The sequence below is a fragment of the Lichenostomus cassidix genome, chromosome 1, assembly GCF_008360975.1.
Source record: "Lichenostomus cassidix isolate B80296 chromosome 1, HeHo_3.0, whole genome shotgun sequence".
Classification (NCBI taxonomy): Eukaryota; Metazoa; Chordata; class Aves; order Passeriformes; family Meliphagidae; genus Lichenostomus; species Lichenostomus cassidix.
This window is the reverse complement of record NC_139479.1, coordinates 38,582,370-38,596,689: the sequence shown is the minus strand read 5'-3', so window position 1 is coordinate 38,596,689 and position 14,320 is coordinate 38,582,370. Positions and strand designations below refer to the sequence as shown.

Genomic DNA, 14,320 nt, shown 5'->3' with positions numbered 1-14,320 from the left:
ACAGTGGTAATGGGGTCCAGGTGAGAGTGTGGCTCTTTAGAGCTGGCACGATCTTTAGAGGTGATGTACACCAGTTTTTGGTGTGTCGCTAATGATTATTGCTGCAATGATTTTAAGGTGTTCAAGGCTCTGTGGAAAGTTCTAATCCAAAGCCTAGAAAGGTGGACAGGAATTTTGTATTGAGAGGAGCCCAAAAAATACCAAGTTTTAAAGACTCTGAAATAAATATTTCTAAGGTTGCCTTTAAATAAGAAAATAAAATGGGGGAAGAAAACAGCTTTTCTCTTCTCCTGGCTTGCCAGCATGCTTTGATAGAAAACAGAGAGGTGATCTCAAGAACACTTGCTCCAGCCTCCTGTTCATAAGTAGCAGGAAGGCCTGTCAAACCTGTCAAACTCCTTGAGCTCCTGGGGTTTACAGACTTCTCTAAGCTACCCCAAGCTAAACCACAATCCCATAAAGAAACCTTTTCAGTAAAACCTTCTGCCATTTGCCTGAAGCCAACAAATCACTCATTAAAAAAAAAAATATTTCTCATTTGGAAACATCCCTTCCCCCTGTGCTCTCTCTCTCCTGGTGAAGCCCCGAGCCATGGCCTTGCACCATCAGTTTTTTACAGAAACCTGCCACCACAGGGTATGTCAGAGCCCAAAATCTGCAGTCCATACAGAGACCAAAGTCTCACTGGTCCAAGGAGAGTCAGGCTTGGGTAAGAACTGCAGAAATGACCTGGTTTCAATCAGAGCTCAAGGTCAGCATAGGATGGCTCGAATTTGTTTCTGTCCCTTGCTTCTTGGTGGACTTCTCTGAGCTTCTTGTCTCCAGCTAGCTGCCAAGGTTCATGTCCCACAGTCTTTGCTAGAGAGGTAGAAGAGACATCCAGGCTGTCTGGTCTCAGCCCTTCTTTCATTCCCTGTATTGCCTCATCCTTTCCCTGACAAGTGTTGTGGAAACAAAACCTCTCAGATAATCGCCACCAGAACCAGCCTTTTTCTTCATGCTACACCAATGGCTGTGGCTCTCCAAACTCCCCTCTGTCACTAACCTGAGAGCACATGGAAACCTTCAGTGCCACAGATCCAAGACCCCAGCTGGCCATGAAAAAAATCTCTGCCATTGTCAGGACCACTGCTTTGTTACAGTGTCTAATCCAGTGATAGAAAAAAGTAGAAGCCTCAAAGAAGAGGGCAGACGTGAAGCAACCATCACTCTTGAAGGCACTGCTGGATTTATTTGAATGGAATTGCAGGGGCACATTCTGCCCTGAGTGACCATGGGTTTGTCAGCTATTTTTCAAAATCATTTTAGGCTTGTCCCAACTGGCATATGTCTTTAGCAATTATCTGTCTAGCTATATGTCAAATCATATGTTTTGATTTATAAGTGGCTGATCAGGGGACAAGACACCATGATTTTTTCACGTACTTGCTGAGAGTAACAGAATCACACTCAAAGTCCATCATGGCAGAACCATAGCAACACCATAATGAATAAAACAGTGATTCCTCAAAGGGAGCAAAATGTGGCAACTTCAAGCTGCAATTTATTCGCAGTATGGCAGACACGCTCTGGCAAGAGTTAAGCAGTCATCAGTACATGTATCATAAGGGCAGAAGTATAGCAGAAGCAAAGCTGTTGACAGCACAGTAAACAATGATAGCATAAAGACCAAAACAAAACTTAAAACATACCCCAAAATACAGGTTTTGAAGCCTGGCACTTAGTCTCTGCTATGAGCTGAAATCTTGTTTCATTTTATATCTACTATTACTTAGCATGCAAAAATCCACCCATGACCACTCAATTCATTGCTTGGAAAATTCATACCATATTAAAGGTCTGGTTCTAAAGAGATATTCGTGTGAAACAAAAAGGGATTTTTTCTACAACCTTTGAAACAGCTAAAAACTCTTCAGCAGAGCCTGCAATGCTCATACTGTGTGAAAGAAGGAGCAGTACACATGGACAATATTATAATTGTTGTCCAGAATACAAAATACAAAAACAAACTTAAAAGGAGAGAGAACCCATCTGACATACTTCCTTAGGACCTAGAGCTACTGACTACGTAATTAGGCCCCTTAATAGACACGAGCAAACCTATGACAGAAACATGAATTAATCTCCAGTTTGTTACCCAAGTTCCCATGGAATGGGACTTCTGCACAGCAAAGGAACACACATGTGTTTCAAGATAACTATCATCCATAACCATGGATTTTATCCAGAAGTGGTGCATAGCCCTATATATTAACAAACACATACAACTACTATAGTTGTTGATTTTACAAATGCACTTGAAGGAAAGAATACAAATATAAGAACAACGGACAGAAACATTTAAGATGCACTGACCAAAAAAACCCTGCCTGTCTTGAGGTTTTTTCCCTTATGCCCCATGCTTTTGTTACTTAAGAACAACCACTGTAGTTCAGGATGAATAATGGCCACCAAACCAGGAATCCTGTCTCCAAGGGGGTGTATGCTGGGTTCCCAAGGAAAAGGATGAGGGTATGCACTGACACTTCCAGTGCACTTCTACAGCCCACTCTCCTCTTCCACCTGTAAAGGACAACGAGGTACCCCAGCCCATTGCACTGTCTCAGACCCTGCACCAGCACTGATCTGTGCTTTGTAAGAGCCAGAGTCCTTACAAAAAGTTCACATAATGAGCAATTAGGACAAATGATCCATTTATCTGGGACCTGAGCAACTAAAAGGAGTAGTCACTCAGACCCAGTCCTTTGGCAGTCGGTGCTTTGGGTGTTAAGTCACATTTTTCAGCTTAGCCAGCTTGAAAAGGTACAGGAAAAAGTGGGAAAAGGTTTCATAGTTTTAATAAAACAAGCAATGTCCTCAAAATTTTATTTACAAGAAACAAATGTAGTCAGTATTTTGCCTTAGGTTTATGCATGATGTACTAAAACTGAGAGTTGACACACAAGTGGGTTAGGGGGATGCAGAACAGATCTCAGGACTGTTCACTTTGTCTGGCAAAGAGGTGACAGGATACACAAAACCAATGCATGCTGGAGGCAGCCATGTTGGCTTCTGCTCCACTGGAAAGAGAAATGCTTGCCACATGGAATCAGAAAACATTGCCAGGAAAATAATTTCCAAACCTGAAAAGCAGTATTGCAAGCAAAAAAAAAAAAAAAAAAAAAAAAAAGAAGAAGAGAGGAATAATGTTCACCTGGACTCTCAGATTTCACCTTTGACTCTGACCCTAGGATGGGTATGTTTGAAAGTTTGTGAAAGAGGGCTTAAATGTAATTCTGAATGAGAGATGGGGGAAAAGCATGTGTACCCATCAGCTCTGGGCTGGGATGAGGATGAAAAAATACTTCTTGGAAAAGGCAATGCATCTCTCCCATACCAGCACAGAGATGTGACTGACTTTATAGATGTGTATATGTAGTTAAATACATACGTATTGGAAAAGGCAGTGACAGAAGTCCCAGCTGTAACATGCACTCTGTAAACATTCATCCTTTACATTTCTCCTGATTTCCACCTTGTATCAGCCTAGGACTCAGGAGAAATACAAAATATTTCCAGCCAGTGTCATCAGACAGTGACAAAAACCTTATGAGACATTTTGTCTCACCTACAGCCTTCCATGCCTGTTGTCATTTGCCTCCTGAGCCTAATGGAAACCTGCTTTGGATGGTATGTTCTTTGTTATTCTTTCAATTTCCTTGTCTTTTATTTATTTCCCTTGCCTCTCAAGAGCCGTTCAGAGGTCCCATTGCTTCCTGCTGGCCGGGGAAGGCTATGAGAACAAATACTTATATTGGATTAAAATACACACACTATCACAAGAAAAACAGAGGGAAGGGGGCAAGGGACTTGCTTAGCAAATGGTGGTGGAAGTCGTGGGACAGAGAGCTGCCAGAAATATTGAAGCAGGGTTTTATGACAAGACTTGTTTTAGACATGATCTCTGTGAGGAACAGAGCATCTGAATTCTTACCCTGGTGGTGCTGCAATTTGAACCTGCATATATTGAATTAGTTCAATGTTTCCTTTGGATTTTAAATGTAAGTTTGTTTGAAATAATGCAAATTACAGTTCTTGGTAGTGTAGATTCCCCTTCCCATACTGGTGGATAGCTGGTTCTGTTACAGCAGGGAGAGGAGAGCTCACACACAGCATGCTCATGCACAGGGTGCTTCCCCTCTGCAGCAAAGGTGCTACACTGACCACCATCCTAGAGGAGCACAACATAATTGCTGAAACCATGGACATCATTAGCCCCCATCTCTAGGGCAAATGAACACTGTGGTCCATGCTTGACCCAGGCAATAACAGATTGTATCTGCTGCATTTGGAAATTTTCCTTTCTATCATCTGTTAAAAAAATTATTAGCAGGTGCTGAAAACTGTGGTCTCCAACCTAGAGACCTAGAGCCAAAATACCAGAGGGGAAAAAGACAGTTCTTGACAACCACCTGACTCCAGGGTTTGATGAGCCAGAGAGACAATCTGCTGCTATGGGAGATGCCACATCAGAGGAGGGAAGTGGTAGCACCTCATGCAATTAGACTTTTTTTTTTTTCTTTTTTTTTCTTTTTTTTTTGGAAGCTACAAGTGGCAGCGGCCAGTTCCTTGCCTCTGTGAAGTTATAAGCCTTGTGATCCTTTCTGGTGCTATAAAAGAGTTAGACCAAAAAAGGTTAGGCTACCTGTGCACCACCCAGAATAACCAACTAGTAATTTAACATTTGCTGTGTAAATGGCACACTGCTATGTATGCATATCCCAGTGAACACAGGAGAATAAATTCTTATGTGCCATGTAATTATACACACACTGGTGTAAAAATGGGCTGATATAAAATAAATATGCATATAGCTATGCCTTTTCATATTCCAGCCTCCGGGTTATAGCGTTGCCAATGTGTTGACATAAAAATGCAGTTTTATGGATCACATCTAAATAGGAATGTGTGAAAAGGGATTTTGTTTTGGCTACAGCCCAGTCTCTTAATATAATTATAATTACTATTTTTACTACTAGTACTACTACCACAGTGAATTGGGAGCCCTCCTGGTTCTACCTATGGTACAAACAACAAGAACAAGCCTGACCTAAAAAACAGGAGAGATGAAAGAGGGACAGACACAATGTGATTATCTCCAAGATGGAGAAACAGGACAGGAGGTGGATGTAGGATTCAGTTCTCTTTAATTCCAGTCCCTGGTGTGACCTGGGCCCTCTCTGCCACAACTTCATACGTGGCTTTCTCAGGGAAGAAAAGAGGAGGGAAAAGCACTTTATAGATGCACTGGGGAAAGTGTTTTTGTTACAATTGGTGTGGCCTTGCTCAGTGTTCTCAGTATTTTTGCAGCAGAGATGGAGTTAACCATTGGTGAGAGTTGTACTATGTGTCCAGGGCTGGTGGTTGGTGGTCTTGGTTGCCACCAGGACAGTTTCCCTGTGACACTGCAGGTCACTGTGGTGGCAGCTGTGCAGCAGAGGTAGCAGCTTGCTTGGGTCAGACACACTGACAAACATGTGAAGGCAAAAGCCGAGCCAGCATCTCTTTCCTCCTTTCTTTTTTTATCTGCCTGCCTTTATTAGGGCCATAGTGCAAGTCACCGTGCTCTATTTCAGTCTGAAAATCAGAAATATCTCTCCTTGACAGTTTGTCAATATAAAAGAGTTTTTAAAAAATCTCTCCAAGGACAAAAAATTCACTCTGAGGGCCATTTTGGCATTTCCCAGATCTCTTGTCGCTTCATGCTGTGGTCTGCTGGGTGCTTTATGAAAAACCCTCTAAAAGTGCCGCTTTCTTTCTGAGAGTGATCTTAATCACTGGGCACAGCCCATGCAGCTGGGAAGCATCCCCACCATGGCCATTGCTCTACACCAGCCACACTTGCTCTGAGGTAGCTGTTTTCTGCTAGCTCTGGGGCTCGAAAAATGAAGTAAAAGAAAATGAGAGCACACCCTCCCCTTCCTCCCCGCCCCAAAAGAAGCATGTTGAGAAAAAGGGGCAGAAAACGCAACGTGAGCCTACCCAGTAAATGGCAGTGGGCTCACGAGGACTAAGAAAGCTTTCTGCCAGGAGGCCAAATGGTTTGCCTGCAGCTCCAGGAAAAGAGATGTTATTTGGTGCTTGAAATCATTTAAAGAAAACAAAGGATGACTGCTACATGCCTGCCCATGACTGTCTGGAGCACTGTGCTGTTGTGGGATATTAATGCCAACCAAACGGCAGCAAGATGCCAGCATGTAGATCAGGGCTGTACACAGACATGCCTGCAGGACCAGTCCCAGACAGCTCAGCACACCACAGCTAATGCAAGGAACCCCATGGAAGGGAGGATGTCCTGCTCATTATCTCCATTTTACAGGTGTTGAAAGTGTCCTTTCAACACCTGTAAAATGGAGATTTGTCACCAAGGGGGTCTGTCAGAGCTGGGATTAGTGGTTATGGGTCCCAGCTCTCAGCCCTGTGCAAAGACCGTGTCTCTAGGAACAGATTTGGGGGAAGATTTTTATTTCTCTCACACAGGAGAGGAAAAAACCACCTTACAGCTTCCACTAAGGGAATTATTTCTTCCTGCCAGTGCCGGGTTGATTTGTCTTAAGGGCACTGTTAGTATTAGCTGAGCTAGAAATCCACGTTGTCAATTAAAACTTTACATCATCCCAGAGAGACCCTAAAGAAGATAGGCTTTCAGAAGCAAGAATAACCAAGTTTGCATAATGATGATCAGCAACAAGAACTATCATTTAGGAAAACTTGTAAATGATCCTGCTCTGCTTGCTGTCCATGTAGTCACACATATCAAATTATTTGCATGTAAACCACTAAAAAAAAGCTGCACTACCCCCAAGTACTTCTCCTGTTTTGGACTTTCTCTTTCCAGCCATCCAGCATCAATCCAGTTCTGAAACCCTTCCATGCCAAAAGGAGTGTGAAGATTTCCTACCTCATTACTGCCTTTCAAAGGCAACCACAACCACAAAAAAATAAGACCTCAGGGAAGGGGGAGAAAAAGTCTGCACGCTCAAACAGAGCCCCACCTGCCAGTTATCCCCTCTCCTTTGTGCTTTGAAGAAGTATCTCACCTCTTACAAGGGAAACAAGTTTGTCATGGAGGGAGATGTGGTTAGTAATTCTGTCTGTGCTTCCCTCGCCTCCTCTGAGCTGGCAATGCCGTGGGCCCAGCACTCCCTCCCGTGCTACAAAAAGAAAGAGTCAGTCTTGAACCAGACTTACTCCCTGGCACCCCTGGTTCCTCCCAAGTCATGCATTTCCCAAACTATCCTTTAAAAATGCAGTGCTGATGGCTGAAGAGATGGTTAGCCAGCAGCAAATGGACCGTGACAGAAATGCGAGTTTATAACCTGGCAACACAATTTTGGCTCTGAAATATAATAGATCCCATTATGATATCTGCACTCAAAGACTTGAGTTTTAAATAATCTTTCATTGAAAGATAATGTCCTGAGTGTATTTCAGCTTTAGTGAAGTTTAGTTTATGATCTGTTCCTGGCCCTTCTCAGCTATCAGAGATATTCTTCCAATGCCCCTCTCGCTGCTTTAATGCTGCCTCAGTTAATAATACCTGCTGGAGAGACAGCAGCATCTCTTGGCAAACTAAATGTGCACAGTCTCAGGAGTCAAAATCTGAATATGTATAGAGCACGTAACTAATCATTAATGCATAGCATGTACCCTCTGGTCATTGAAATAAATTATTGACATCAACATCAACAAAAAATAAAGCAGGTGCTACCCCGATGATTGAGACCACATAGGTAAGCATAAATTATCAGAGTGCTTCAAAATTTCTAAATCTTCTGAAAAAGAAAGAATAATCATGCAGTGCTGGTTGTAGAGATATGTGCATGCACATACATGTCTGTGTTTGTGCATGATGTTTGCACTCCACCTTAATGTTTGCACTCCATCATGTTGCAGCCTCAATAATTTGTTTTAAATGGCTGGCAATCCTATAGCATCTATATGTGCATAGCCAAGATTCACACTTGCCATGCCAATTCTTATTGCCACACATTCTACAAATTGCTTCTGGAAAAGTGTAATCCTGGTTTTACCTCTATATTTTAAAAATCATTTCCCCATGTATTATCTCTTCACAGCTTTATACATTTACGCTTTTACTCTCCAAATGCCTTGACTAGAATGCTATATCCCTGAACAGAAATATATTCCCCCCTGCTATTTTTCTGCAGGAGCCTGGTTCATTCAGAAACAAGGAAAAAAATACGAATGATTGTTTTTAAATTCCCCAACGTGCAGAGCTCAGACAAGCCACAGATGCAAATGTGGAAAGCAAATGTAGAGCTGGCATTAGGAAATGGCTGGGTTCACTGCGCTTGTAAGCAAGCACCTTTATTATTTAGCCATGGTTGTAAGCTGCCATTTTGATAAAATCCCTGGGTTTCTGGACTGGGTACACAGAAGCTGGCACGACACACCTACTGTAGCCCCATAATACCCAGCCATCAATCAAGCACCCTCTGCCAGCAGTGATCTACCTCATTCCCAGAGCTGGCAGCCACAGACAAGCCTGCACACCCGTGTCACCGGCAACTCACATATCCATCCCTTTTGTCACTGGGGAGCGTCAGGGCCTGTGCTAGCACAGCAAACAGTACTGCTGCCCTCCACGAGCCAGAAGTCCAGTGTTGCCATGGGCAATCCAGAGCTGGAAGGTGTTCTGTGGTGTCAGAGCATGGGCACTGCCCCTGAAGGGGCAGAGGTGAGGTCCTTTCCTGAGGAGGTGAAGGCTGCCCTCCTCAAAGGAGCAGAAAAGGGCAGTAGACAAAATGTGCACATCCTTCTCCCCTGGGGACCAGCATGGACTTTCTGCACATTCGTTTTAACATTATCCTTTCCAGTCTAATATCTGCCCAGCTGCCCAGGCAGAGGATGGGATACATGTCCCTCCTCACCCCTGTCCCTGCTGGCTTGTCAGACCCACAGGTGCTTTGGGGAGAGTGGAAATTGCAAGTGATGCTTCTGGTAGATTAGCAGGTAAAATGGACTTGACAATTATTCAGCCCCACGTTTTCTGGCACTCAGAACAATTATTTTAAATAAAATCCTCCACCTTGACATTTTTAATTTGCTTTAGATACAATAAATGGGTAAATTGTAAAATTCTTAGTTCTTCAACAGATGGGCAACTGAGAAAGGGAGAGAGCAATGCCTTAATCCTTAGGAAAGCTGGGACTCTGCTTCTTAAGTGGCAAAGTAATAAAAATAAATCAAACACTACTAAACAGGCCATTAATACAAGGCCACATCTGCCATTAAAGGGGACTTTGCTGTCACTCTGTGCCCCGTGCTCTGTGTGGTGGTAAGGGGTTGGCAGTGTCCTTGGAGAGCTCAGGGGAGAAGACGGGTGGATGCCAACAGCATCATCTTCCTTTCAAGGTTGTTTTTCTTTCTCCTATATCCTGGAAAAATCCCTGTGGATTTTGTTCTTCTAATGAACATGATCTGAGGGTATCGGGTGAGATCAGTGCCTGTGTGGAGGGGAGGACTGGGAACCAGGTGTGTGTACGTGCATGTGTGATCTCTGTCTAGGGTTTAGTTGTAATTGCAGACATTGTCTCTTTTTGGGTGAAACACAATGCAGAACTGGAGCAGCCAAGAGGCAGATAGACTTATGCTTTATGGTACCTGACAAAACATCGAATGTTGCTCCATTTACATGGCTATAAAATGTTACTAAATCCTTAACTTGCCAGCTCATTACCATCTGGGAGAACTGGGGCTACTGACCTCCCTGCTTCGCTACCCCGTTGGAAGCACTCAATGCCCACAGTCCATTTTTGTATAAGGGCTGAAGATCTTCCCATTTTCTCTGCTTTCTACTTAAGAGCAGCCTAGTGCAGGATTGCATGCACCCAGCTCAAAGTTTCCTCTCCAAGCACTGCCTGGCAGGCTCCTACCCCTGGAAAGATCCCAGGTGCCAGCTGCAAGCATCAAACCCCACAGGTATGCTCCCAGTGATCAGGGCAGGTTAATCTCATTCCCGGGTTATATTTCTCTAACCCTGGCAGGATGCACTAAATGGCAAATGCATCTGGCATATGAACATTGCCAAGTAGAGAATAGAAATCGAAGTACTGATGAAGTAAATGTTTATAAAATCCTGGGCAGATTGCCCTGGGTCGGGAGATAGCATGAAATAATCCAAGGTTTCCAGGCATTGCATGATGAAGAGTTTCAAGGGAGGCTTTTTTTTTTTCTGTGCTAAAGGACAGGGGGGAAAAAGGATCCAAGGGCTGTCCCCACCAGTTAGGCACACTTGGGCACTTGGGCACGGCTGTTGAAGCCAGCGCCTGGTGCGGCCCTGGCTCACCACCAGCAAACTTGGAATCTAAAAACCTGCTTTGGGCCAAGCCTGCTTCCCTGTCCTGCAAGAAATGAGAACAAAATGTCAAAGGAGGCTCCCCACCATGAGGGTATCTGAGCTAGGATAGAATGAAAGCAGCAGGTCTCATCTTTGGCCTGCTCTGGCCCTTGGCCCTTGGGATTGAGGCTGTGCCTAAGCTTTGTCTGAGCTGGGTTTGCTTGTATTTGGTTACAGTTTTAAAAGCAAAGTCTTATGTCACCGTGGAGAGTCTGCGTTTTTGTGGAATTCAAATATTCCTTAATTAGATGTTGTCTCTTAGTGAAATGAAAGAAGGGTTTTTATTTCTCTTTACTTTGCTGTTTTAATTTACTCCCACTTGTGTTTAATAACTGGATAGGGGAACATTAAACATCTGCTGTAAAATATTTGGTAGCATAGCCCCAACTTTCAAACACGATCTGCCATCCAGGTTGGTGATAGTGCGTGCTTGGGAAGCTGCTTCCAGGTTTGGGATAGGGGGAGAGATGAGTGGATTTGTCCTGTCGAACCTGCTCTCCTCAGGCATTTCCCACAGGAGGCAGCTTTCCTCCTCCTTATTACAGATGAAAGGGATGTACCCTGTGAGAGGGTACAGCCCCCAACAAGCAAATGTGAGCTCCCTGTCAGCGATGAACTGCACCAGGGTCAGAGGCTGAGGGTTGCTAGTCCAGGGGGTGCAGGCTGGGCAGGCAGGGACAGGCAGGAGAAGCAGGCCCAAGCAGGACAGGCAGGGAGAGCAGGCACAGGCAGGAGGGACAAGCACAGGCAGGCACGAGTGGGGCTGGGCAGGCATGAGCAGGAACACTCATGGCCAGCCAGGATGGGCCGTGGGGCAGCAGGGTCCGGAGCCAGAAGCTGAGGAGTGCTGATTCGCACCCCACGGACACTGCCCACGACTTCCCGAGGTTCCAAACGTGACAAACCTGCCCCGAGGGGCCTTGGCACAGTGGCAGCACCGCCAATCACCCAGACAGGGCTTAGACTATAAAATATGTCCGGGCTGGGAACCTGCTCTCGATTCCATAAAACTCACGGCCACGGGCAGGTGTCCATGGCCACAGGCCACCTCCACTCCTTGGAGCCACACACAGCAGGAGTGCACACCACGACGGCTGTCCGGGAAATTCAGGCTCTGGGTTGGAGGGGGAGGAGGGACGCCGTGAGGTCCTTCTTTCTTTCTCCCTCCACCCATGAGCAACTCCTGTCACCCACGGCTGACGTGCTGACTCTTCCGGTTGCAGCCAACGCTACCTTCCTCATCCGAACCTCTCTTGCCCTGGTAAACCTAGGGTTACCCCACCATTTCCAGCCCCACTCCCTAAAAATAGCACCCTACAACATGTACCAGTTCCCGCGACTCTGCGTGAGCACTCCCCGTGGACTAAGTTGCTCTGGGGATTTGTGGATTGGGGAGAAGGAGGCGGAGAGGACGGCACAGGTTTTCTCCTCACCACGATGGGGGAGAAAAACGCCTTTTTTCTTGTTAACGTTTAGGGTTTGGGCTCTGTCCCTGTCTCCTGCTCCGCAAGAACAGATCTTGCCGCGCTGGGAATGCTCCCGGCCGCTGCGCAATCTCCGCGTCCGCGCAGCCTCGCTCGCCGTCTCCTCGCTGCCATCGCGGCGGAACTCCCATCTATCCATCCCAGCCCCGGCCACAAACCCGCCCCGCTCGGCTGCTTGGACGGGCGCGTTCGGACAGAAGAGATTGGATGTGTTCGATGTACTCGTTTCAGAGTTTTAATACTAAAAATACATAGCAATTAAGATCACACCGCTTCCCGGCTGCTCCTCGCTAGTGAAGCGCCTCTCTCCCTTCCAACTCCCAGATGTTATTCAGCGGAGTTTTCCTTGCTCTTTGCTTGAATTTGGGAACCTCCGGCACTTGTACTAATCCCGGGAGGTGTTTTGGAGGGGGACGAGTGGAGAGAAGGGGGTTAACACCCCCCGGCGTGTTTTATCACCCCTAAGCGCCACGTTGCCCTGCGCAGCGGCCTCTGCCCTGCCAAAGTCAGCAGCCCCCCCGCTTCGACCCTTGCAGCTGGGGGCTCCGAGGCTCACTCCCCTACGGCCCGGGCCGGGGCCGACGGAGACCCAGCACGGCCGACGAGATGCCCGACGGCACGGTGAGGGGCGGCTCGGCAGCGGGTGACATCTGCACCCTGCCCTGCACTTGCCTGGCCTCGGACCCGGGCTCTCGCCGCGTGGAGGACGGAAATGAAGGATCGCCCCGTCCCCTCAGTCGGTAGGAGCCGACTCAGGCAAGTACCGGCGGGGCTGTTCTTCCCCTTCCCTTCGATGGGTTTCCATGGGGAACGACAGGGCCGGCAGCGGGAGGAGAGAGCCCTTCTGCAGGTGAGCTGCCGCAATGTGGGCAGCGCCTGAGGACCAAGAGTGGGGGGTGCCGACAGAGCCGAACGCGGTACTACTGCCATACAGGAGCACTGGGTGGGAGAAGGGGGCTGGGGCTGTCGCCTGGGGGCAGCCGTGGGGCGGCCCACGCGTGGAGCCCTCTCCCCGTGGGGGCCGCGATAGCAAGGCGGTGGCTGCGGGGAGAAGCGAGGAGGCCTGGAGGGTTACGTGGAGGAGTTTATGCTCCTCTCCTCCCGCCCCCAACGTTCACGTCCACCCCACGTCCGACGCGGCTTTCCCTGCCCCTACCCATCCCCTTTCCGGCCCCGCAGTCCCCCGAACGAAAGCTTCCTTGCTGCCGCCCCAGCGCTGAGCCCCGCTGCTTTCCCCCAACACGCACACCCACGCCCTGCCCGGCCGCGGGCAGCCCATTCGCAGCTGCAGCCCTTATTTCATGCCCTTCAAGGCACCGAGCCGCTCCCTTTTGTCCTGGCTGCGGATGACCCATTTCCTCCCTTCCCTCCCCCTTCGGCCCCGGCCTCCGTCCCACCCTCCGGTCCCTCCGCCCTCCTCCCCGCCGCACGCCCCGGGAGCCGCCGCACCGCGCCCGGCTGCGCGCAGCGGGGCCGGCGGCCCGAGGAGGGGGGGGGACACGGAGACGGGGAACCGGTGCTTCGTCCGCCCCGTGTTTGTTTTCCTTTCCCCCCTGAAAGCTAGATTAAGACGTGAAGATTACACTTTTATTGTGGCGGCCGAATAATACCACGAGTCAACACACACAGCAAACAAAAGTGCTTGTAGTACATGGCCAACCCCGCTGGGAACCGGGCTGCGGGCTGCTGCAAAAATCAAGCTCTTCAGTGCTAATTACAAATAAATGATGATGTGCTCACTAAGTAATTGATTTAATGAAGTTCCTATGAAACTATTAAAACCGGGTAGAGGTCAGGCTGGAGACGCCCCAGAGCGCCCATTGTGGGATGTTTAACTCCGCCAATCTCCTCGGAAAGACATCGGGGCTAATAGGTGAAGTCACAGCTGGGTCGGGCTGACTTTTGCAGCACCGGCACTGGCCTCCCCAGTCTCGCGTAGCGGCCCGCACCGCAAGTTTGGGGAAGCCAGACCCCTGGCACACCCCGGCCCACTGTTCCACCCTCATCCTCCCCTCTCGGGGGGCGGCTGCTCGCCTCCTCAGCCCGGAGCCCCCCGGCGCGGCTCCCCCCGGGAGCCCATCCCCGTCCCGTCGGGGCTGCGTTGGGTACTCACTCGCTCGGCCCGGCCGCCTCGCTTGCACCTCAACCAGGCGCCTCCGCGGCTCTCCCCAGCCTAATTAAAGAGGGGAGAAGTGGAGCTCTGAACTTGTGTCTACCACTACAGGACGGCTGTAATTCCACCCCCCCACCCTGGCCCCGAGCGCCCCCCATCACACCCTCCCCCCCGCATACTCAGGCACACACACACACTTCTTGAAGAAACTTAAGCTAGGATGCCAGGTAGGGTGCTTGGGAGATTTTGGCAAGGTGCCTGGAAGGGGATGTGTGCCCATTTTTCCTTGAAGGGTTTTCTTGTTTGAAAGGCCATTTGGAG

General features: G+C 48.1%; 1 long non-coding RNA gene across 1 annotated transcript in view; it reads right to left on the bottom strand.

Moving 5' to 3' along the window:
• The window catches only part of LOC146444561 (uncharacterized), a 71,178-nt gene extending 57,060 nt beyond the window's left edge, over positions 1-14,118 (bottom strand). Inside the window, exon 1 of the long non-coding RNA XR_014851175.1 lies at positions 14,000-14,118. This is a non-coding gene — a long non-coding RNA (uncharacterized LOC146444561). The remainder of the gene's footprint in view (positions 1-13,999) is intronic.
• Positions 14,119-14,320: the final 202 nt, after the last annotated feature.